The sequence below is a fragment of the Lutra lutra genome, chromosome 3 (assembly GCF_902655055.1).
Source record: "Lutra lutra chromosome 3, mLutLut1.2, whole genome shotgun sequence".
Classification (NCBI taxonomy): Eukaryota; Metazoa; Chordata; class Mammalia; order Carnivora; family Mustelidae; genus Lutra; species Lutra lutra.
In genome coordinates, this window is record NC_062280.1 from 42111933 (window position 1) to 42135431 (window position 23499).

The 23499-nt window shown below is 45.2% G+C and overlaps 1 long non-coding RNA gene across 3 annotated transcripts; it reads left to right on the top strand.

Annotated features, from left to right (window-relative positions):
- Positions 1 to 18019: 18019 nt before the first annotated feature.
- LOC125095872 (uncharacterized) lies at positions 18020 to 20935 on the top strand. 3 transcript variants are annotated; one of them, XR_007125980.1, is made up of 6 exons: positions 18020 to 18109; positions 18647 to 18780; positions 18857 to 19041; positions 19174 to 19311; positions 19806 to 19926; positions 20306 to 20935. It is a non-coding gene; the product is annotated as an uncharacterized LOC125095872 (long non-coding RNA). The 3 variants fall into 3 exon arrangements; XR_007125978.1 differs by having other exon boundaries at positions 19806 to 20935; XR_007125979.1 differs by having other exon boundaries at positions 19177 to 19311; positions 19806 to 20935.
- The last annotated feature ends 2564 nt before the right edge of the window (positions 20936 to 23499 follow it).

Sequence of the window (23499 nt, forward strand, 5' to 3'; positions counted from 1 at the left end):
CACCAGCTGCAAGAGAGAAGTGACCTGCCTTTCACTCCTCAATCCACAAAGGGGTGGACAGTGCACTGTGTCTTGGTGTCCCTCTGGCTCATGTGGTCTTCTGAATGCCCCCAGAGATGTTATAGGAAGAGCCTCTTATGGCTCCACCAACCCACCTTCCATGCTCCTCCGGAGGGGGATTTTTCTAAAGCACAGTTGGGTCCTTTTTCTCGCACTGAAAAGTCCCTAGCAACCCCTCCCCCACTGTCTTTAGGGTATGTCTACATTGTACAATGTGGCAACACTCGAGGCCTTAACCAACATGATTTCCTACCTCCCCAGCGAAGTTCGCCTTCCTCACTGCATAGCCAGTTAGAGTTGCCATGTTTTTCTAGACTGAACCACGGAACTTGGACAGTAGGATTGTGCAACCTGAACCCGTTACTCAGGAGAGCATGGGTTGTGCTCATGGGTTTCCAGCACACCTTTCTTTATACACACAGACACCTATGTCACTCTTGATCACACTGTCCTGTTTTCCACACACTGTGAATCTCCCTGAACTGTCTGTCGTTGAGGCCTGTGTAGTGATGGTCATACGACTACTCTTCAAAAAATGAATGAGGGAAAGAAGGTAAAATTTCAATTATAGTGATAGATATTAAGAAATCTATCATTCTGGGAGTCTGGGTGGCACAGTGGTTGAACATCTGACTCTTGGATTTGGCTCAGGTTGTGATCTCAGGGTCATGATCTCAGAGTTGGGAAATCGAGTCCCATGTCCGGCTCCACACTCAACAGAGAGTCTGCTTAAGACTCTCTCCTGGGATGCCTGGGTCGCTCAGTCGGTTAAGTGTCTGCCCTTGGCTCAGGTCATGATCCCAGGATCCTGTGATCAAGTCCCGCAACAGACTCACTGCTCAGCGGGGAGCCTGCTTCTCCCTCTGCCCCTACCCCTGCTCATGCTCTCTTCCTCTCACTCTCTCTCAAATCAATCAATCAATCAATTTTTTTTTTTTTTAAGAGGAGCTCCTGGGTGGCTCAGCTTGTTCAGTGGCCAACTCTTGGTTTCAGCTCAGGTGGGTATCTCATGGATGGTGAGATCAAGACTTGCCAGGCTCTGTACTCAGCCAGGAGTCTGTTTGAAGATTCTCTCCCTCTGCTCCTCCACCCACTCACTCCCTCCCTCTCTCAAATAAAATGCATCTTAAAAAAAAGAAAGAAATCAATCATCCTTATTATACTGGTTATTTCCTACCTCAACTTGACTTTTCAAGTGGTCTTTAATTTTGGTTTATTTTGCTTTACCTGTATATACCCACCCAAAGGGAAAGAGGGACTGCATCTTTTGTCATTTTTTTCCAGAAAATTCCTGGTTGTGTCACATGTGTTGTAACATGTGTTACAATATAATACAATACTTGTGCCATTTCTGATCCCATATATACTCTTCCAGACCCTGGCCCTCCCATCAATAGGTAGAATTTATCTCCCCTACCTGGGATCTTAGCAGACCTGTGACTGCTTCAGGCAAGAGTATGGCAGGAGTGAAGCTGTGTGACTTCTGGGTCCAAGTCTAGCTTCCTGGGGTGGTCCTCCTTGGAACCCAGCCACATGCTGGGGGGAAGCTCACAATGGCCCGCGGGAGGGCCACAGAGAGGGATGGCGGCTCTCAGCCCACAGTTGGCACAGACAACCTCAAGGAAATCAGTACTAGGAGATCTCAGCCCTTGGACTCTGGATTTCCAGCCAAGACCCAATATCACAGAATAGAGACAGACCTCCTGCCGTGACCTGTCCCAACTGCAGACCCACAGATTTCAATAGTATATTGAATTGTTGCTTTCTATCACTAAGTTTTGGGGGTGATTTGTGTTACAGACATAAAAACTAGAACACTGGCCTCCCTCACTGTAAAGATCCCAAATAAAAGAGAATCTGAAATTTACAGTTTGCTACCTAATTACAGCACTCCTGGCGCTCTCCATACCAATAATGTTTCTTGAGATGAAAATTAATGGCTTCAGCAGGCAGCATTTCTCTCTTCTGCTGTCACAAAGGTTCTGCTCAAAGCTCAGTTTCACATTAGTTACTATTGACATGAAGGAAACCATAAATGAACAAAATCCCTAAGACAGCGATGGATATCAAGCTGTGACCCACACCCAAGCACCAGACACTCAGTTTACCACCAAAAAGCTCTTCTTTCTGGCTGCCTTTGCTCCTAATTCGTAGTTACTGCCTGCCTTTCTTTTGACAGAGCACTCTGTAATTGCAAGCATTAGAAATGTTTAACTTGATTTTCTAAATAAACACGTAATTAATGAGTCAATCTTTGGCAAATCTAATCAGAAAAAGAAGGAAAAGCAAAGAAGACTAGAAATGGGAAAGATGTATAAAAACAAGCAAGAGATGAAAACTGATGTGTAGGTTGTGGTATCGAGACTTTCTGACTTGTAATGAAATGAAAGATTTCATTGTTAAAAAAAGATTTCAGTGTTAACAAAATTGCTCAAGAAAAAGTAGAGAACTGCAGAAGACCATAATCATGGAAGAAATGTGGAAAGTTTAAAAAAGATTTCTTTCTCCCAAAAGCTTCAGACCCATTAAAAGCTCTCTCAGTGACTGTCTTAAGCTTTCAAAGACATTCATTCTCCAGCTACATAAACTCACCCAGAAGATGGAAATGGACTAAAAGTTAGTTTCAATTTATTGGATGACACTTGCTTAATAGAAGCTTTGAACTTGATAAAGCTAGAATGAAACAAGGAAATTACAGACTTGTTCATTTATGGCTTAAAAAACGTTGGCAAATGTATTAAATAACATTTTTAAATTAACATTTTAAAAGGGAACATTCACATCAAATTTATGTCAAAGGAACAAGAATAATTTACTATCGGAAAATGCAAATATGTAGCATAGGAACTTTAACAGGAAAACCAAAATCACATGCATGAACGAATGAATGTTGGAAAAAGAACTGAGTAAAACTCAGCATCCCTTTAAAAATCATTCTGGAAGCTCTCTAAGCACAAAAAAATAATAAATAATAACTGTTAGAATTAAAAATGCAAAATAGGGCACCTGGGTGGCTCAGTCAGTTGAGAGTCTGACTCTTGATTTCAGCTCAGGTTGTGATCTCAGGGTGCTGTGACTGAGCCACTCAGTGTGGAAAAAGAATCTGAGATTTTCTCTCTCCCTCTCTTTCTGCTCGTACCCCTCTGTGCGTACACACATACTCTCTCTCTTTCTCTCTCTCAATAAATAAATAAATCTTAAAATAAGTTTTTAAAAATGCAAAATAACCATTGCTTATGTATATATAATACGGTGCCCAGGAAACCTCAGAGAATCAACTGGAAATATTTTAGACTTAATTAATAAAGAGGTCAGCAATATGAAATAAACATGGAAAGCAAGCTAGGTTTGCATCATACTAGAAATACCAACCAGAAGATAGAGTGAGTGTGGAGGAGGAATTCCATTCTCTTTTCTTTTCTTTTTTCTTTTTCCTTTTCTGTTCTTCTTCCCTTCCCTTCCCTTCCCTTCCCTTCCCTTCCCTTCCCTTCCCTTCCTCTCCTCTCCTCTCCTCTCTTCCCTTCCCTTCCTTCCTCCCTTCTTTCCTTTCTCTCTCCCTCTCTCCCTCCATTTCTTCCTTCTCCTTCCTTCCTTCCTTCCTTCCTTCCTTCCTTCCTCTCTTTCTCTCTTTCTTTCTTGAGAGAGTGGAGGCAGAGAGCATCAAGCCTGATATAGGACTCAATCTCTCACAAACTGAGCCACCCAGATGCCCCAGGAATACCATTCTTAATAGGACTAACATATGTATGCTTAGATAAAATTAATAAGATATACACAGGGAAAAAATTAAAAATTAGAAATTGTAATGAAACACAAAGAATAAAACTTATTTTGGTGGACCAACATAACACATTCCTGATGGAATGCCAAAATATTATAAAGAAATAAATTCTTCTCAAAAAACAATGAATACTGTTACGCTGAAAAGAAATAAAAAAAATAAAAAAATAAATTCTTCTCAAGTGAATGTATGAGTTTAACACAATCCAAATAAAATCTCAAAGCAATACTTTCATCTTAGCAAAACCATTACAAAAAAGGAGAGAGGGAAACAAAGGTAAGAGACTCTTACAGATAGAGAACAAACTAAGGGTTGATGGAGGGAGGTGGGAAAGGGGTGGTAGGCTAGATGGGTGATGGATATTAAGGAGGGCATCTGTAATGTGACGTTGTATGTAAATGATGAATCAATGAATTCTACTCCAGAAACAAATATTGTACTGTATGTTAACTAAAATTTAAATTAAAACAAAAGCAAACCAAAAAATTAGTTTATTTTGAAAAAAAAAATGAGTACAAATATCTTTTTTTAGAACAGTGTAAAAAATGATACTAATTCTAAAACTTAATAATAAAGAAAGAAAACCATAATGTTTCTCACACAAGTAAAGTCAGATCTACAGAATTAAAGAGAGAACCCAGACATAGGCAGACTATATGTAAGAACTTATTACACCATTTTTAAAAAATCATTACAAACCAATGGAGAAAGAATAGATTATTCCATAAACAGGCTGGGAAAATGGACTACTTAGGGGGAAAAATACGATCCTTGCCTCATTCCACAGGGGGGAAAAAAATCCTACATGCATTTTTACTTGGAAAACTAGAAAAAAATTTTCTAGCTCAAGTTCAAAAATCAACATGTTTGATTATAGCTACACTAAAACACTTCTCTGTCTTAGGAAACGATAATAAGGAAACGCTGGTAACAAATGTGAAAGATGAGAAGTTGATATCCTGAATTAACAAAGAATCCACAGACTGGAGACGAAGGACAATACTACTAAGTCAGTGGGCAAAGGGCATTGGCAGCATGTTGGCAAGACGCCTCAGAATCGAAAGTGGCTGATGTGGATGAGAGCTGTTGGATTTTTCTGGAAAGGAATCCAACTATTAGTCTCCCGACCATTAGACAGATTCATATCTTCTGACCCAACGATCTCACTCTGGAGACGCAGCCTCTCCACTAAAGTGAGGACAGAGAGTCACGCACCCAAGCTGTTGATCTCTGGGTTGTTCACAATGAAGACACACGGCTACCAAACTGAAGGACCTTCAAAGGGAAAGTTGATGTGCGACACATCTGCACCAGAGGACTTTTATTTTTTGGCCATTTAAATTTCTATATGGAGAATTTTTTTTAAATGGGACACACACTTAGGATATAATTTAAAGCACAGTAGGATACAAGACTGTGTGTGATGGGATTTCAAGTCTGAACAAATGCATGAAACGGTGTGGAAATGCTGGGATATGCTTGAGCATCTCTTGCCCGTGTGTGCCGGGCCTCGAAACAGTGCTGGAGGTGTGCACCTCTTTTCCTTCTCCTTTCTTTTTCTCTCTACTTTCAAACGTTTCAAAATTAAGTATATGCTTTTAGGATGATAGGAACGTGATTTGGGGGATGATCGAGACTCTGCTGGGCAGGAAGAGGTTGAAAAATCAGTAGGATGGGAAGCAGTGGTGGAGATAGGTCCTGTAGGACAGGGGAAATGGGATCAAAGGTCCCCATGGAGGCAGGAGCCAGGCAACATGCAGTAGGAAGTGTCTTTCTTCCCCAGAGACTGAAGACCAAGAGAGGAGAGGTGTGTGGGTGACCGCTCATGTTGGGGCACGAGCCTGTTTTCTTTCTTCAAGATTCTGGGTTAACTGCAAAGATGGGAGTGGTGTATGGGAGGGCTGGAAGACTTGAGGTTGAAATATGGGCCAGAGTACTTTGTGATGGGAAAGGAGCTTGTGGACACAGGTTGGAGGTGGCCAGAAGTGGCTGTGGATGAATGTAGGGAGCATCACTCCTACTGGAAACCATTAGCAGGGTGGGGTGTTTCCAGGGGACCCCAGGTGGCATTGGGGGTGCACGGAGCACACCATGGCTCTGTTGCTTGACTTCTCTGGGGTCCACATGTCCCTGCCCTGCTGTTGTGTGGTGGACACAAGTTCTAGCAGGTTGAGATTGTCTTGTCCACCTTCGCGTCTCTCCCAGGCCCTGAGCCAGCAGAGGAAAGGCAGCATTCTCTCGAAGTGGAGTGGCCAGAAGTGAAGGCACTATTCTGGTTAAAGGTGATGCATTGGGCCTGTATGTTCAACTCCACCCACTGCCTTAAAATTTCATCCAAATAACCAAAGAAATATTAGGGTAAAAAAAAAAAAAAATCCTGGGACTCGAATACGTGTGTCAGCCTTGTGTCAGAAGGGGTGTGTGTGGTGGTGGTTCTGTACAGCACTCAGGAGCTCACAGGTACCACGTGTAATTTCCCCCCAGATATTCTTCCGTATGATGGCAAGCGAGGGTCGGGTTCTGTGCGTGTTCTTTTTTTTTTTTTTTTAAAGATTTTATTTATTTATTTGACAGAGAGAGATCACAAGTAGACGGAGAGGCAGGCAGAGAGAGAGAGAGAGGGAAGCAGGCTCCCTGCTGAGCAGAGAGCCCGACGCGGGACTCGATCCCAGGACCCTGAGATCATGACCTGAGCCGAAGGCAGCGGCTTAACCCACTGAGCCACCCAGGCACCCTGTGCGTGTTCTTTTAAGCATCAAGGTTAGGCATTTGGTAGAAGATCCCAAGTTGTCCAATGGGATGAGATGTCTGATGAACAGGAACCTCCCTGTTCTGATTCCTATCTGCTCTCGTTGGCCTTCCTGCCTGATTTCCATCTCCAGCGGGGGTCTCCCCTCCTTTCTCTCCCTGACCCTATTTTTCCTCATAGCCCCTTGTACCACTTGACTGATTACAGGTTTATTGTTCTGTTTCCCATGTTCCCAGCCCAGAGTGTAAAGGCCAGGAGGACACTGTTCTTGTCATTTCACTGGCTGTCAGGTCTACAATAGCACTGAATGTGAGAGGCATTCAATAAATATTTATTGAATAAAAATCAGCTAATTTTCTTTCTTCCTTTCCTCTCCTCTTTCACATGTTGGATTTAAACCAGGTGATTGCCAGCAGCGACCAGGAGAGATGGCTGGCAGCAGGGTTATGGTCCTGCTGGCCACGCAGGAGGCTAAGACCTAGGGATTTCCTATGCTAATTTTAAGGGGCATCTGTGGGGGCTGATCTGCTGGAGGGGGCTGCGGGCTCCTGTGTTGCTTGTCTCTCCATGTCAATGGCCAAGGCAGCCGGAGGATCCCTCTCCAGATTTCTGATTTGCTCCCATTTCTATTCCCAGCCGGCCCACTCCCACTTCCTGACCGGTTCTGGGGCTCCCCGCCCATCCGATTCACACCCAGGACGCAAAAATCCACGTTTGCTCAACTACTATTTCCTGGGGTTCCCAGGCTTCATTCCTTATTCATAAAAAAAAAAAAAAATCCTTTTCGGTTACAGTAAGTGTGCCTGTCTTTGGTGACACATCATATGGATGGCTTTAATGTGCATTGTGAAAACCCATAGCTAGTGTGCTTCCAGAATACAAAAATGTGAAGCGATCCAGTGGAATTGTCTCTGTAGAAATCAAGCAGTGCCGAAAGGCTATTTTTATACTCTGTGTTCTGGTCGTTTGGTGAGCTGCCTGTCTCCTGTGATTTCCTGCTAAATGCTGGGGCTGGAGGACGTTTGTGTGCCCAGATTTGGGGTCTGTGGAGCTGCTGCCAAGAAGTCCCGGGGGGCTTGCCCAGAAAGGAGGCTGGTGAGCAGGGACAGCTGGGGGGTGGGACCCAGCTTGGTGCTGAGCCACTGGGAAGTGTGTCTAGGGCTACAAGAATACCAAGGGGTATCAAGGTTCTAGGAGTGGCTCCCCAAAGTCAGGGAGTCTTGGAGAAAGCAGATTTCCCTGGAACATCACTCCAAAACACCCCTGCCTCTCCTAACCAATCTGTCCTCCTCCTCCGTCTGCAGAGGGGGGTCTGAATGTCAGTCCAAGCTGCGGCACCCACTTCAGGCTGCCCCCAAGGACCATTCAAGCATGTCCAATTGAGGGAGGGAGCCCTGGAGTCCCTCTGAGTGTCCTGGGAGAGTTAGCTGTTCTGGACCAGGACCCAGAGATGGACACTGAGTAAGACAGATCAGTTGTCCCAATGTCCCTCTGCAGGGAGGCTGCCCCATGATAGGTCCTGTCCTCCCACTCCTCCCTTGGCTGGCTTATTTTTCTTCACAGTCCTTATCATTCTCTGATGTTCCAACACTGGTGTGTTTGTTTCTTTGAGGTTGGCCTGTATCTCCCCAACAGAACATAAGCCCCATGAGGCAAAAAGCTTATTTTTATTTATTTCTATATTCCCAATTCCTACAACCACCCTTGGCATATAGTAAATGCTCAGTAAATGTTTGTGGCCCAGAGAAGGGAGGGAGAGTAGTTGGTTTCTCCTTGACTAACACCACCCTTTCCAGAGAAGCTGAAAGACCTCTGCCATGTCTTTCCATAGTCACCTCAATCACCAACGTGTGGCCGTTGACCTCTAGTTGTTCTACGGACATCACCTGCAGCTGTGAGCCTCAGTCTGGCTCTCTGCTCCTGTGGATGGTGCCCTGATCAAGGTCTCCTTTGATCAGCAGGACCAAGAACGTTCCAGCTGAGGGAGCGAGACCCCAGAGGGCACAAGAAGCAGAAGCCATGAGTGACCACAGGAACCCTAGGGCTGCTTCAGGAGGAGAGAAGGGAGAGGCGAGCTGTGAACCCTCCTCATGTGTCCTTGTGAACAGGCTAGGGAAAGGCCCCAAGACATGCCACTGAGCCACCCATGGTTCCAGGCTCTTCTCCATATTCTGTTTCAGACCCTTCTCTTCCAGGGCCATAAGCATCTCCACCCACTGTCTCCCACCAAGAGGACAATGGCTCTCTGGCCCGTTGCCTGGCCCCTTAGGACATTCTCCTGGGCTGCAGTCTCTGCTGGCCAGGCCTTTGTTCCCTGCACAGGATGGGTGGATGTTCAGGGATGATGCAGTGGCATTCCATACGTGGACATAGCTAAGACAGAAAACCCCATTCCCACTGAGAAACCCTTTACTTACTTTCCGACAATGGCCTTTCTCTGCTCAGTGCTTACCTTCCTTACCAAGCCCAGTCGGGCCAAGTTTGATGCTCTGTCCTTTCAAAACCAGGTGTCAACATGACTGCTCCCTTCGGGCTTTTCTTTGGAACAAAGAAAGTTACTCCCATTCTTCATTCCATCCACCCTTGGAGAACCGAGGCTCCTTCTGAAGCCAGACGTCTGCACTCTGCATGAAAATTGCTCCATTAATGCACGTGCAAGTCCACACCATGCAGGGCACCTGCTTTTCTGGGACAACTGCCATCTGGAATCAGGCAACTTCCTCATTTTGCGCCTATTTCTGGACAAAGGAGAGGAGAATTGGATCAGAAGCAGGCATCCTCTCCCACATCCTCCAGCTGCCCGGCAGACCCGATGACGCTGCCCGCTCTTGCTCAGCTGGTCACCTGACCACCAGGATGAGGGCAATGTCCTACGGATCAGCGGGTCAGACTCGCGGGCAGGCACAGAACAAATGTCCTGTGAGGTATTCCCACTGCCTTTTCCTTGATGTTCCTGGGCTGGCTCTTCTCCTGGTAGCTCAGTTGCTGCGGCTGGGTCCAGATCTCCCACTTGTCCCTGCAGAACCTCCCCCAGCCCTGGATCCCCAGCAGCCAAGGCCACCATCTCCTGGGTCCCATGGCTCATAGCCAGCTCGAGCCCCTCCCCGGACAGGAGCACCGGGAGCAAGACATGGTCCACTTGGGAAAGAATTCTACTTATCACAACCCATTTTGTTTGGTTGGTTTTGTTTTTTTTGTTTTTTTTTTTTTCTTTTTCTTTCTTTCTTTCTTTCTTTTTTTTAAACCATGTAAATAAAGGTAATGCCTTTAAAATAGTCCTCACCAGCATCCTCACAAGGAAAGGAAGTTCTAAACTGAGTTCTGACCAAGTCTTCCCAACAAGGGCTGGTTTACGGACAGAAGAACTGGCTGCTCTGCTGGGGAGAAAATGGAGGTGGTGAGGGGGTTTGTCCTAGAATGGGGGCACCTGCTCAGAAGCGGAGTCCGCGTGGACGGAGCTCAGGCAGCTGCCGGCTGGCACTGACATGGGCACTGGGGAGAAAGCCCACGTGCAGTGCTGATGTGGGAAATTCGAGCTTTGTCTCCTGCACAGAGTGCCGAACACCGCCGAGCACAGCGTTTCCAACAGTAAACGCTTAGACGACAGAAAATGCCGACTCTGCTAGGAGTCTTGTTTTCTTATAACGCAATGTTTTCACAGAAAATCCTGGTTTGGAGTGATCTGTGAAAAAATATCTCAAGCTCTGTTAGGCTTTTAATTGTTTTTAGGAGCACTTGTAAAAATGGTGCTATGTTTGCATAATTCAAGATCTAAATACGAAGAAAATTTAATCAAACCAGAGAAAAAAGGAGACTATGGGGAGACCTTATTACTGGAAATTACTGGAGACCCCAAGATGTGTGTGCAATTATATGTGTGTGTGTGTGTGTGTGTGTGTGTGTGTGTGCAAATGTATATATATGTAAATACCACATATATGTCTTTCATATGTATAAAGATGCCATACACACAATCAAAAGACAGATGATAGACTGGGAAATATTTTTATTCCCTTTAGACTAAAAGTCAATATGGCTACTATACAGAGAGATCCCACAAACTGATAAGAAAAAGATATAATCCAATAGAACACTTGGTCAAGGGGAGAACAGTTAGTTGTTTGACAAAAAAGTGTCCCATCCACATGAAGAGGTCCTGCATGGACACACTTCAGACACTTGTTGAAACAGGGAGGCTGGCCTGGCTTGCTGTACAGGGATCCCTGAATGATGAGAAAGCTCTTGGAAGGAGTCAGAGATTGGGAGAAGGGCAAGCAGTTCCCTGCTCTGCCAGGAGGTATGTTGTGAGACCAAGATTCATCGTCACCATCAAGTCACCCAGTGATCAGGTGTCTGTGGGGACAGAACATGATTAAGCAGAAAGCAATTATATATTCTGGAGTATAATACAGGGAAACAGAAACCCATGCTCTTGTTCCCTTGCCTAGAGTAGTAACTATGTCTTCCCCTGTTTGCCTTCTTTTTGAAATCTCAGCTACTGTGGCTCGGTGCCCACCTCAAGTTCTCACGGTCTCTTTCAGACATGGTCCCCATCAGCAGACACTGGAGGAACGTGTGTGGTGGTCCACCTGAGCCAAGAGTAAATGGTATTGGGGTGTGTGTGATACCCATGAGACTAGCGCATGTTTCCTACATGATTACTTGGTCAGGGAACTGTGGCCATAGTCCCCAGGAAGCCTCAGGAACCATATCACATGATGGGACCAGAAGAGTGAATGGATGGTACCTGTTTTTGTTAGTACTGATGGGCAACATTTGCTCAGTTGAATGACCAGGAAAATGCCAATGCCAGTAAGCCTAAGGAAGCATATGACTTCATTCCCAATGGAGTTGGTTATGACATTATGATCTCTACGATTATGATTTTCTCCCATTCACTGTCTCAGCCAATGGCATGCCATCCTTCCAGCTGTATAAGTCACAGACTCAGAATTTAATCCTGATACCACCTTTTCCCTCATGCCTCATAGGTAAGATAACCACATAGTTTGTTGTTCAAATAACGCCACTTTGGGAAGGAAAAATAGGGACCATTCAAGATTATGTTGAACCAATAGGCATAAACCAAGAGTGTCCCAACAGATCGAGACTTATGGCCACCCAACTAGAGCCAGCCATCTCCCTGATTTTGTGGACTTTACCTCATAAATTCCTTGCAAACCCATCCCTTTACTCCACCGCTAGCACCCTGGCCGCCATTAGTCTTCTCTTCCCCAGGCTGAGGTCTACCCACTCTCATACTTGTTTCCAGCCAAGGGATTATTTCAAATGCAAATCGAATCATGACAGTTCCTACTTCTCTCCTTTTAAGATTGTTTTGAGACACCAATTTGCTGGTGGGGTAAAATTAGAAAAATCTTAAAGTTCTTTTTTTTTTTTTCAAGATTATATTTATTTATTTGAAAGTGTGAGCCCAAGTAGGGGATTTGGGGGGAGTGGAGAGGCAGATGGAGAGGCAGACTCCCTGCAGAGCAGGGCTGAATCCCAGGACCTGGAGATCACAACCTGAGCTGAAAGCAGATGCTTCACTGGCTGAGCCACCCAGGCACCCCCGAAGGTTCTCAGTGTGTTTCCTCCACAGGGATGCCTTTCAGCAAAGACAGGAACCCCAACTGCTCACCATTTTAGCTGTAACAGCTACTAAAATATCAACTAAATGAAGGAAAAAAGGAATCCATCAGATTTCTTGGGTCCACAGAACCTGCCCTAATGGAAAAGACTGTTTAATTGCTTTGTGACTAAAAAGTCCCATTACCTACATAACCCCAGTCTGGTTTCCAGTGATGATAAGTACTGCCCTGCACCTACAATGTTTTGGTTTCCCCCGGGGTACCAGTACCAGTTTTGCTATTTGTGTGATATCTTCCTCTTTCCCCCTCAAATTTTCTGTTAGTCCCAGTTTGGGGGATGGGTTTTATTCAATTTCAAACAAAACAAGAAGCAATTCACATTTTCTGTTTTTATTCTTTGAAAAACAAATTCTAGATTCCACTGAAACAATGTATTTCTCTTCCAGTTATCTAAGGGGAGAGCTAGCAAGAGGCAGAGAAGGACCTGCAAATTGCCAACATTGTTCCGTCTTTATTTAATAAATGTTTCACAGAAATAGTCGTGTTATAGCAGATGGAAACACACGCGGCTATTACTTAACATAGGTTAACAGTAAAAGGTATTATTACCAGAAATATGCATAACGTCTTAAAGAAATAAAAACTATTTTACAACTCCGAAGCACACATTTGAATATTAGCAGCATTTTATATAGTAGGTAGAACACACGCTCTGTGGTTCATGTCCATGCATGTGCTCTCAAATACCAAACACATTCACAGCATTCAGGTTGGGGGTGGGGACGGAATTTACCAGAAATGTGCATCTAAATAATGAATGGCTATCGCTTCAAGGTAAGATAGGCTGTCATCAAAACTGTCTAAGAATAACTTAAATGCTTTTGAGAGGAAAGGTTTGGGGCAATATTTCTTCACATACTGTGCTCAATTTAGCTATGGAGAAAAACCACACATTCACTGGGTGTTTCCCCTCGTGAAAACCAAAAGCTTTTCCCATCAAAAGCATGAAAGTTGCTCTGTATCTGGGTGCCTGGGTGGCTCAGTCGTTAAGCGTCTGCCTTGGGCTCAGGTCATTATCCTGGGATCCTGGGACCGAGTCCCACATCAGTCTTCCTGCTATGTGAGGAGTTCTGCTTCTCCCTCTCCCTCTCCCCCCTCTTCTCATGCTCTCTCTCTCAAATAAATAAACCAAATCTTTAAAAAAAAAAAAAAGTTGCTCTGTATCTCCAGCTACTGCTTTAGTCAAGAAGAAACATCTCAACAGCAAAATGTGGAGAAAAGCCAAGCAGATGCGGGTAACTCCAGGTACCTCTTGTGACCTGTCTCTTGTCCAGTAGTGGCCGTTGATACATGCAGGTCCCACCAGAGTGATACAATGTGCATCTTCAGCTCCATCATCAAACAAAACTCCAAAAAGAGCCTGAAAAAGTAAACGTCCCTTATGGCAGCTGATAATGTCTGAAGAATGGCCCCTAGAGACATCAGTTCCTAATCCCCATCCCTTATGAATGCAGCTTTATTTGGAAAAGGGATCTTTCCTAATGTGATTGAGTTAATGATTTTCAGATGGGGAGATTATCGTGGATTATCCCGGATGGACCTTAAAGGCAATGGCAGGGGGCCTTACGAGAAAGAGGTGGAGGGAGATTTGACTCACCGGCATGGAGAAAGCCACATGACCATAGAGAAAGAGACGGGAGTGATGTAGCCACAGGCTCAGAAAGGCCAGCAACCACCAGAAGCTGAAGGATGCAAGGAACCCATTCTCCCCTCGAGCTTCGGGAGGGTGCGTGGTCCTGCCGACACCTCGATTTTGACCCAGTGAGACTGGCTTTGGACTTCTGGCCTTCAGAAGGGTGAGAGAATAAATAAATCTCTGTTTTGGAGCCACGACATCTGTGACAATTTGTTCCACAGCAAAGAAATAGAAAAAGTGACTGTCTCAGGCAGGGTTCTTGGGTCCCCAGGGAGGCAAATTCCCTCTGGCTACTAACATCGGTAGGAAAGCAACTCGGGTTCCACGCTGTGTAGAGCGCTAAGAATCGATGGTGCTTAGAAGGGCAAGGCTAGCCTCTGGGCAGAAGCTTCCACTGATGAGTTGTCAGCAGGTGATACAGGAAGGATAAAGCTCCCACAAACCAGACATGTTTTGCATATCAAGCACTACGTGAAGACCTTTAAGTGCCCCTCAGTCCCTCTGAAAGCCTGGGATGGCCTGGCTAAGCCCCTCATCTAAGGTGACATAGTGACTGGCTGAAGAAATCCCAGGATTCCTACCACATCCGACTTTTTTCCATTGCCTCAACCTGGCTCCTTTTTAGAAGTACAAGTAAGACCTGTTTAACACTGAACTCTGAGTCAAGGGGAACAGAGAGCCAAGATTTAATGGAATTTCTAAAGCCCAGTTCTCCATATTAAGATGTCCTCAAACCGTGAAAGAAAACCTCATGCTTCAGGACCTCTGAGCATTGCCTGAGCCATGCGTTCGGGACCTTACCACGAAAGGGATGCCTTTCTGCCGACTCAGGGACTCAGGGCTTCCATACACGCACTCGAAGATGGTCTGGGAGGTGCCTCTAGATCCAGCCTGACCTGTAATCCAGCTCTTTCCTTGCACCTGCCTCCTGGTTTTTCTATCTCTGCCTCCTGTTAGCAAACAGAAGATGCACCATTTCAGAAAAGCAAGCCTCACCATGAAGGGCTGATATTGAGTGTATATATTCTGCTGTATCAGCCCCAGACCTATTTCTTCTAGTTAGAACTTGACAGTGAGTTCTCCCCGAGCCCGTCAGCAGCCCGGGGTTATGAATCACCCCACCAATGGCTTATGCCGCTGCACCACAGCAAACCAAACTAAACAAATTCTTTCCATGTTAGCCGGAGGGTTAAAAAAAGAAGTGTGCTCTACAGGAGATATAAATTTGAGGCGAGCCCTAGAAGAGAATAAAAAGGAAATAAGACCTCAGTTAACCACGTGCAGAGGGCTCCGACTGACTTCCTTGCTTTGTGACTGCTGATGTGGCAGCTTCCAAGGAGGGGTTTTCCACAGAAAGCTGGGGGTCCAGGCCAGACTGTGGGGGCAGAGGCGCAGAGCTTGCCTGAATGTGGCCAAGGACAGAAATTGACTGCCAGCAAGGCCGTTGCTCTGAGTTCTAGTTTCATAATGCCCCCTCGAAGGGGGTGGAGCTGGGGGAGGAGGCTCCCCCATTTTCTTCTGCCTTTTACCCCTTCCTTTTTGTATTCAGTTACCAGGTCCTGAGGCTTCCAGCAGGCTCCACGAAGCTGCAAAGCCAGGCAATGGGCACGAGTGGCCTGAACCAGCGAACATCTGACAGTCTTCAGACTGAAGTTGAGGGATGAGGGAGCAGCCTGGCCTTCCCCTGGTGGGAGGTGGAGGGACACACTTAGTGGCTTTGAGTCTATACTCTGTTTTAGCAGATTCCTCTCTGTGTTCGAGCTTGTGTGCCCTCACCAAAACAGAAGCCCTGTGCAGCAGAACCTATCCTCATTAGAAGGCCATGTCCTAATTGTCAGTCTCATGACCCTGGGCGGGGGGGTGGTTCCCGGGTGGTGTGATCGGGGTCCTGTCTCTGAGAAGCCTTCTGGTGTCAATGTCCTCTCCTGCCTGCCAGGACCTGTGAGCACAGGCCTGCCTGGCCCAGGCTGCTCTCCTCCTCCTCTTCCTCCCTCAGAGAACGAGCAGAGGTTGGCTCTCTCTTCACTCCCCATCTCCCAGATCCTCTCTCAATGCTTGTACGACAGACACGGCACAGAACAGTTAGCCTCCCATTCATTCCCAAGTTCATCTGAGAGCCATGGGCAGTGCAGTACATATTAAATGTAGCGAGTTTAGCAAAGCCTTTTTCTTGTCAAAGTGACAATATTTGCAGTGATTAAAAAAAAAAAGCAGCAATTAGAAGCTTAGGAAAGTTCCATCTTGTAGGAGAATTATGATGGACGGGGCTGAATTGTACTCCCTCCAAAAGGCCAGTCTACCTGGGAACCTCAGAATGTGACCTTATTTGGGGGAGGGGGGGGTCTTTGTGGATATACTTCCTTAAGGAAGGTTGTCCTGGATTTAGGACGGGCCCAAAACCCAATGCCTTGTGTCCTTATAAGAAGGCCCTGTGAGGACACCAGGCATGCAGAGATTGCAGTGATGGGTCTAAAAGCCATGGGGCACCAAGGATTGCTGGCATCCCCCAGAAGCTGGGAACCGCCTGGAGTAGATGCTTCCTCGGAGAATCTGGAAGGAACCACGCCTGCCCACACCTTGATTTTGGATTTCTGGCCTCCATAACTGTGAGAGAATAATTTCTGTTGTTTTAAGACACCCAATTTGTGGTGATTTGTCATGGCAGCCCTGGGAAACTCATACCCAGGGTCATCAGATGCATAGGCTAGGTCCCACAGCACGGTGGATTTCTTTTTTTTTTTTTTTTTTTAACCCATTATCTCAACAAAGCCCACAACCAGAGAAAGGGATGACCTGCAATGACTTTCATCCCTGAGTGTCGGTAAAGCAATGCTGAAGGCAACATCACCCCCACCCCCTTCCAACTGGATGGCCTAAGGAATTTTCCAGTCTTTAAGAAACAGCATTTTCATGATGGATATTATAGGGCAGTGGCGATCCTTTTTCCTTAATTCTAGTCATTTGGTGGCTGAAAAGTCTTCTGCAGCAGAAAATTTAAGTGATAGCTTGGATGTTTGATTTTGCAAAGGCTAGGATGTCCTAGTCCCCCCACCTGCTGAGTTGGGGGTGACAGAAAACCCTACAGGAAAGAGTCATGGACCCCAGTCTTCAGGATGCTGCAAGGGAAAGAACGGTGTAGGACAAGGTGACTTCACCTACAACTAACCGAAACCACCCCCACCCCTGCCTCCACCCTCTTCTCCCCCCGACTCCCTGCTCCGGGCACCCCAAACTCCAGCCCTTTTAACTATCTCTTTGAAAATCCAGACCCAAGCCATCAGGTCTGTGTGTGTAATCTTTCCTATTTTATAGACAAGAGGGTGGGAATTCAGTGGGGTTGAAATTCTTCCTTTCAAAAACCTGATGAGCTTCTCTGGAATGCCGGCCTTCCGGAAGCTTCTCTGCTCAGTACCTGTTAATCCTCTATTGATTGCTGATAATGAGGCTGGGTTTTCGCTTTGTGTGTGTGTGTGTGTTTTTGTTGTTGTTTTTTTCTTTAGATGGATAAAAGGAGCATTTCTGCTTTTTTTTTTTTTCCTTTTTTCTGGCCTGTAGTGTCTACACAAGTTATTTTCTTGCCCTTTAAAAAGTGTCATAGTTTACCAGATTGGTTTTCACGTTTCACAAGATGATTAACAATTGAACTTTCTTTGTTAAAAATAAAGGGGGACAGCTTCTCCCCTCAGACAACTGAGTGTGTCCTGAAGATAAATCTGACTCAGAGTTCCACACTCTTTCTTTTCTCTCCCGTGTTTGTTTTCCTTCTCAGCCTGCATCTGTGAAGCCAACTTTGCACCTGTTGCCGAAGCAGATTACGTATTCCTATCCCAGCTAAAGCAAAAAACAGCACTTGCGTCTGGTTTTACTGTGGCCACCTCTGATGGACGGTTGGGCTGAGAATGCTCAACAGAAGCTTTTTTTTTTTTCTTCCGAAATTCCTTTGAGGCAAGTAGAAGTAAACATTTTCACCCTCAGCCACTAGAGGAAATGTAGTAGAACAGGATTTGTGAGGAAGCGGGGTGGGGTGGGGGACAAGAACCTCCAGAATCCGGTCTATGCCTCATAAAAGGTCACAAAGCCCTCTGTGTTCTCTCACTCCTGAGGGTCCAGACCAGACCTTCTTATCTCAGTTATCTGGCCCCGCCTGGTGCACTGGCCCCAAGTGACTTGTGAGCATCTGAAATGTGACTGTTGTGAATCCAAGTGTTCTTGAAATAGGGAGTCGATACCAGGTTTCAGAGACGGTACAAAGCATATGGCATTAATAATATTTTTGAGAGGTGTCTGGGTGGCTCAGTTGGTTAAGTGTCTGCCTTCAGCTTAGGTCATGATCCCAGGGTCCTCGGATGGAGCCCTTCATCTGGGTCTCTACTCCTCGGGGAGTCTTCTTCTCCCTCTCTCTCTGCCTGCTCCTCCCCCTGCTTGTGCTCACTCTCTCTCTCTCTCTCTGTGTCAAATAAATAAATAAAATCTTTTAAAAAATACAATTTTTGAGTGGATTGCCACCTGACACACAAAGCATTTGACTTTGCTTTTTTTTTTTTTTTAAGATTTTAATTATTTATTTGACAGAGAGAGAGAGATCACAAGTAGGCAGAGAGGCAGGCAGAGAGAGAGGAGGAAGCAGGCTCCCTGCTGAGCAGAGAGCCCAATGCGGGGCTCAATCCCAGGACCCTGAGATCACAACCTGAGCCGAAGGCAGAGGCTTAACCCACCGACCCACCCAGGCACTGCTTGACTTTGCTTTTTGTTGATTATCTGACTTGCAGACTCCTGGAAAGCAGGTTTCCCAAAGTACAGCGAAGGTGCAGATCTCCTGACACCCCACACGAAACAGAAGGGGTAGGCACCAAGCACAGTTGGGAAGAGCCCTGGCAGAGTTCCACTGAGAATTTGAAAAAAGGTGAGCAAATATAAGGTTCCCGAGTAAAGTCTTGCAATGAAGAAACATGTCTAATTTTGTCACTATGGCATTTCAGAAATGTGTGCCCGCAGGATTTCTAGCTCTTCCTTTTTGAACGTTGGCCTCACAGCAGTGATCATGTCAAGCAAGTATTATTCAGCAGCCCCAGCCGGGTTAGTGTGTAAGGACTTGAACAGATTCACAGGACAAAGGAACAGCCCATGGAAATGTGGGGCAAAGCCTGGGACCCTCAGTCCAAAGGTAAGAACTCCATTTAATCAATGGGTTGTAGTAAGAGCATGTTGGGGCCTCATGTCTGGGGACCCCACTGACCTTTGCATCTTGTGAACATGGCTGCAGTGACAGTCCCATCCCCTTGTCTGTGCATCCCAGTAGGAGCTCCTGTACCTCTCTTTAAGCACTTTAAAATCAATGAAGGGAGCACTGTAGCAATAAAGAATGAAGAGGAGTTTCACATTCAAAATCATTTTGTTGGCTTGACATCTATCTCAACCACAACCGGGAGGTCGGGTAAGTAGAGATGACCATTTCCCTGTCACAGAATGAGGCTTTAGCCTGAACCTCTGTAGGCTTGCATGTCATGGGGATGTTTGACTCTTAAAAGCAGAGCATTGATGGGGGTGGGGGGGGATGACAGGGTCACTGCTAAGGAGAACAGGTGGAAATTGAAGCCCAGATTAGGAGGGGTGATTTATAAGCCTTGGGGAGGGTCCTCTGCAGACCCTTCAAATACTCCAAGAGGACCTGGTGGCCTCATATCTTTTTTTTTTTTTTTTCCCCCAGTGCTGGGCTAAGAGGGAGATGTGCACTCTTGGGTGGAGAAATGGAAAAGCAATGTGTTGGAATTCTTTCTTCATATCCTGATGTTAACTTATATTTCAAAAAAAACAAACAACCAGTTTTATATTTAATAAGTGTAATTGTTAAAATAGGAAGAACAAAAATCATACTTGAGCGGATTTACACTTTTGCCTTTCTAATGCATATACAGATATTTTTAAAAGTTTTTTTCTAGTTGACTTACTTCCTGAAGATCTGAACAGAATTGAAAGATGAAAGACCACAGTGCTGTCTGATCACCATGCACGCCTCTCTCTGACAAGCGTGGAGACATTTGGGCTCATGGTTCTTTCCCATCTGATTTATTATGCTCTTTGACTCTGGGACAAAACCCCACAAACTCATCTCTTAATTACATAGGCTGTGTTTGGGTTGTGAACAAAACAACAAGTGTATTTTCTCCCCATATGGGTTGAAATGTCCCATGTGATGTCCAGCTTTACCATAATACTGCAGGCTGGCTGGTTTACTTCCTGGCACTGCCATCAACCAGAATGTGCTGGTGCATCACATTGTCTAACCCCTGGGCACCCTATGGCCTTCCAGCTCATAGCCTTCCCTTCCTCAACAAGTGTCTCCACATGGCAGTCCCGTGGGTGACCCAGCCATCTCATGGGGCCTGAGCCCCATGGCTCTAGCTTCCTTCCCCTTTGTGTCATTTCAGGACTCATATTCACAGCTAAACCAGAGATCTCGTGATGGGCTGAACTGCACCTGCTGCAGTGTCTTGCTCACTTCCCATATATGATGCCAACCATTGGGTAGCCACATCTTATCAGCTTTTATGAGGAACAGTTGTACAGTCAACAGCAAGATGGTGGAATCCTGGTTGTCCCTGTGATGGGTAAACCTCCTAAGAGCTTGCAGGGAAGATGGATTTGAAATCCTTAAATTAATTCATGCTCTTTTCTTGAAATACACTGAGTTGTGGTAACTTCCTGGAAAGCAGAGTCTCTGCCTGATGCTGGTTTTCCTTCCCATTGAGCCCCTTGCATGGATTTGAGTATCTTCAGTGTTGAGTTCATTGCTGGGACTTGGCTCAAAATCCAAAACCAGGACAGAAGAAAGGTCTTTGGATACTTCTTGTTGAATTCTGTTTCTCTTCCCTGGTACACAGACATGAGGGTGGGGAGGGGAAGCAAGAAAAACTAAGCAGACTGTTCATTGGTGTCACTTTTGTACTGTTTTTCATCTGCTTGGGGACAAAGGTATCTGTTCCAAAGGGACAGAATGGGAAATTTAATTAATGTATTTAAAATTCAAACCCCAAATACAAAGATATGTGAGCCTTAAGAAAACTAGCTCTTCGAATCCAAATTCACAAGAAAATTATTGTATCAGGATGAGGATGAATTTACCTATTGTGCTTGATGGAATTTGCCTGAGGAAAGAACCCGCCTTCCTGCTAGATGTCAGTCCAACACTGAATGGCAGATTGAAGCTTGTTGGATGATTACAGAATCGAAGCATTATGGTCCTCACCCTTCCTAAGGGGCATTTTAATTCTCTATAATGGATTAATTGCCTTAATTTTCCTCCAGGGAGTTTTTACACCTATAAACTGGTCTGTTCCATCACCTGGAATCAGACGTTTCCGCCCTTTGGCAAAGCTGGTTGCAAGGGCTTACTATTTCTTCCCCTCAGATTCAATGTCAATTACTGCTTATTCAATATCTAAATAAGCAATATGTGTGTGCATGTATGTGTGTATGCTTGCATAGCTTTATTGATCTATAATTTACATATCATAAAAATTTGATATTTTGCATATACATGAGTACAAATTTAATAGCACTTAGATTTATGGAATCATGCAGCTACCAGCACAATTCTGTTTTAGAACATTTCCAGCCCTCACAAAGCTTCCTCTTTCCCCCTCCCAGTTAATTCACACGTTTACCCCTCCCCTGGGCAACCACTGGTCTGCCTCTGTCCCTGGAGATTTGTCTTTTCCAGACATTTCCTGTAAGTGGAAAATATAATCTGTAGAGCTGTTTTCTGTCTATTTATTTCATTAACATCATGTTCTTGAGGTTGGTCAAGTTGTAGCATGCGTCATTCTTTTTTATTGCTGAAGGGATTCTATTGTGTGGCCTTACTCTGTTTGGTTGCAAAAAGCATATTTTTGAATAGAAACTAACACCTGGACCGATAGATTGGGAGTCCAGAGAAAATCTGAGACAGTCACCGGCTCTTAAGGTCCTTAACATTGCACTGGAGAGGCAAAATGAAGATATATGGAGCAATAAAACAAAGTTTGTAGCTATAATGGGTGACAATGTTAACTAGACTCATGGCGATTGTTTCACAATACATACAAATTTCAAATCACAATATATACAAATATCAAATTGTACACCTGAAACTTATTTAATATATTATGTCAGTTATACCTTGCTAAAAAAAAAAAAAAACCTGAAAGAGAAAAGTAACATTAAGAAGTATTGTTTAAGAGAGAGACTGGCAGAGCAATGGGCCATGGAGTGCAGGGGAGAAAGTTTGAGTCAGAGACATCAGTTGGGTGATTCTACAACAGATTCTGATGATGGACTGAGGAGATGAATGGGGAGGGGCTGTCTGACTCAGGCTCGCTGTGGCCACTCTCCCCCAGGCTCTTCCTCGCTTCCCACACACATGGGGGTTGCTCACAGGCCTGAAGATGCACCTACCTCCCCTTCCTCATGTCCTCACTTGCTGCTGGAGCCCTGGCACGTCTCTCAACACTCCTCCCCACTCCTCAAAGAATCCACCCTGCCATTCACTACCTCATCTTCCTACTCAACGTTCTTCTAGGGCACTTACCATTTAGCAGAAGTTGTGATGATTGCACTTTCCTGCTTCTTTTCTAACCCAAGCCTCAGGGCTCTGTCTTCCTTATTCTTTGTTTAATCCCTGTATCTAGTACAGTGCCTGGCTTAACTCAAAAACTATTTGTTGAATGCATGCAACTTGCACGTGAGACATTGCACAAGAAAAGTAGTGAGGTCTTGGACAATGAAGAGGCTGGCTCAATTAAAGTTCTCAGTAAGCATGGTGCTCTCATCAAAGACAGAGTAGTAGGGGACTGGAGGGGGCTGCTGCAGCAATGTGGGGGAACTCTGTAGACACAGAGCGTCTCTGCTAATGTAGTGGATGGTCACTGGAAAGAGCCCAGTAGGAGACAGAGGACAAGAATACAGAAAAGACAGTCAAGATGGAAAAAAAGGGAGAGAAGGTATATTTCAAATGACAGAAAAAAATAGAAACCACCCAGAGGGTAAGTGGACCCCAAGACAGCTGCAATGGAAGATGGCTAAGGCCAAGGACAGAGTGGGGAGGTAGTACGCCCACTGAGGTGTGAGGAACAGGAATAAGCCTGGCACTCCTCCTCCTTGGCAGCTTAAGCCCATCAGATCCTCTGCATAACTTCCAAGCTGCATAGACCTCTACTTCCAACTTACCTGCTCTGAACCTTTACAAATTCCTTAAGAACTAGCAGGAGCTTATAAGGCATTGTGTCCAATGTCCTCATTTTGCAGATGAGAAACTTTGAGAGATATATAGAGAGAAATGTTTACCCAGTTAGTGTCAGAGGTAGGTATATAATCTGAAACCCAGTCGGAAGAGGTTCTGGGGTTGGAGGCAGAGGGTCTGCTACCTGACTCCCCAACTTCTCAATACAGTCTCTCTTCATTTCTCCATATTTCTTAGACTTTGAATTAAAACAACCATATTCTGAATATCCCAAGCATCCTTCTAATGTCTGTAAGATTCATTCCTCTCAGGTTTCCTGTCAATCCCTGGGGGGAGAAAACAGTGGACACAGAGTGACATGTAATTATTTCAATATTGGAATCATGTTTTGAGGAATCAAGTAAA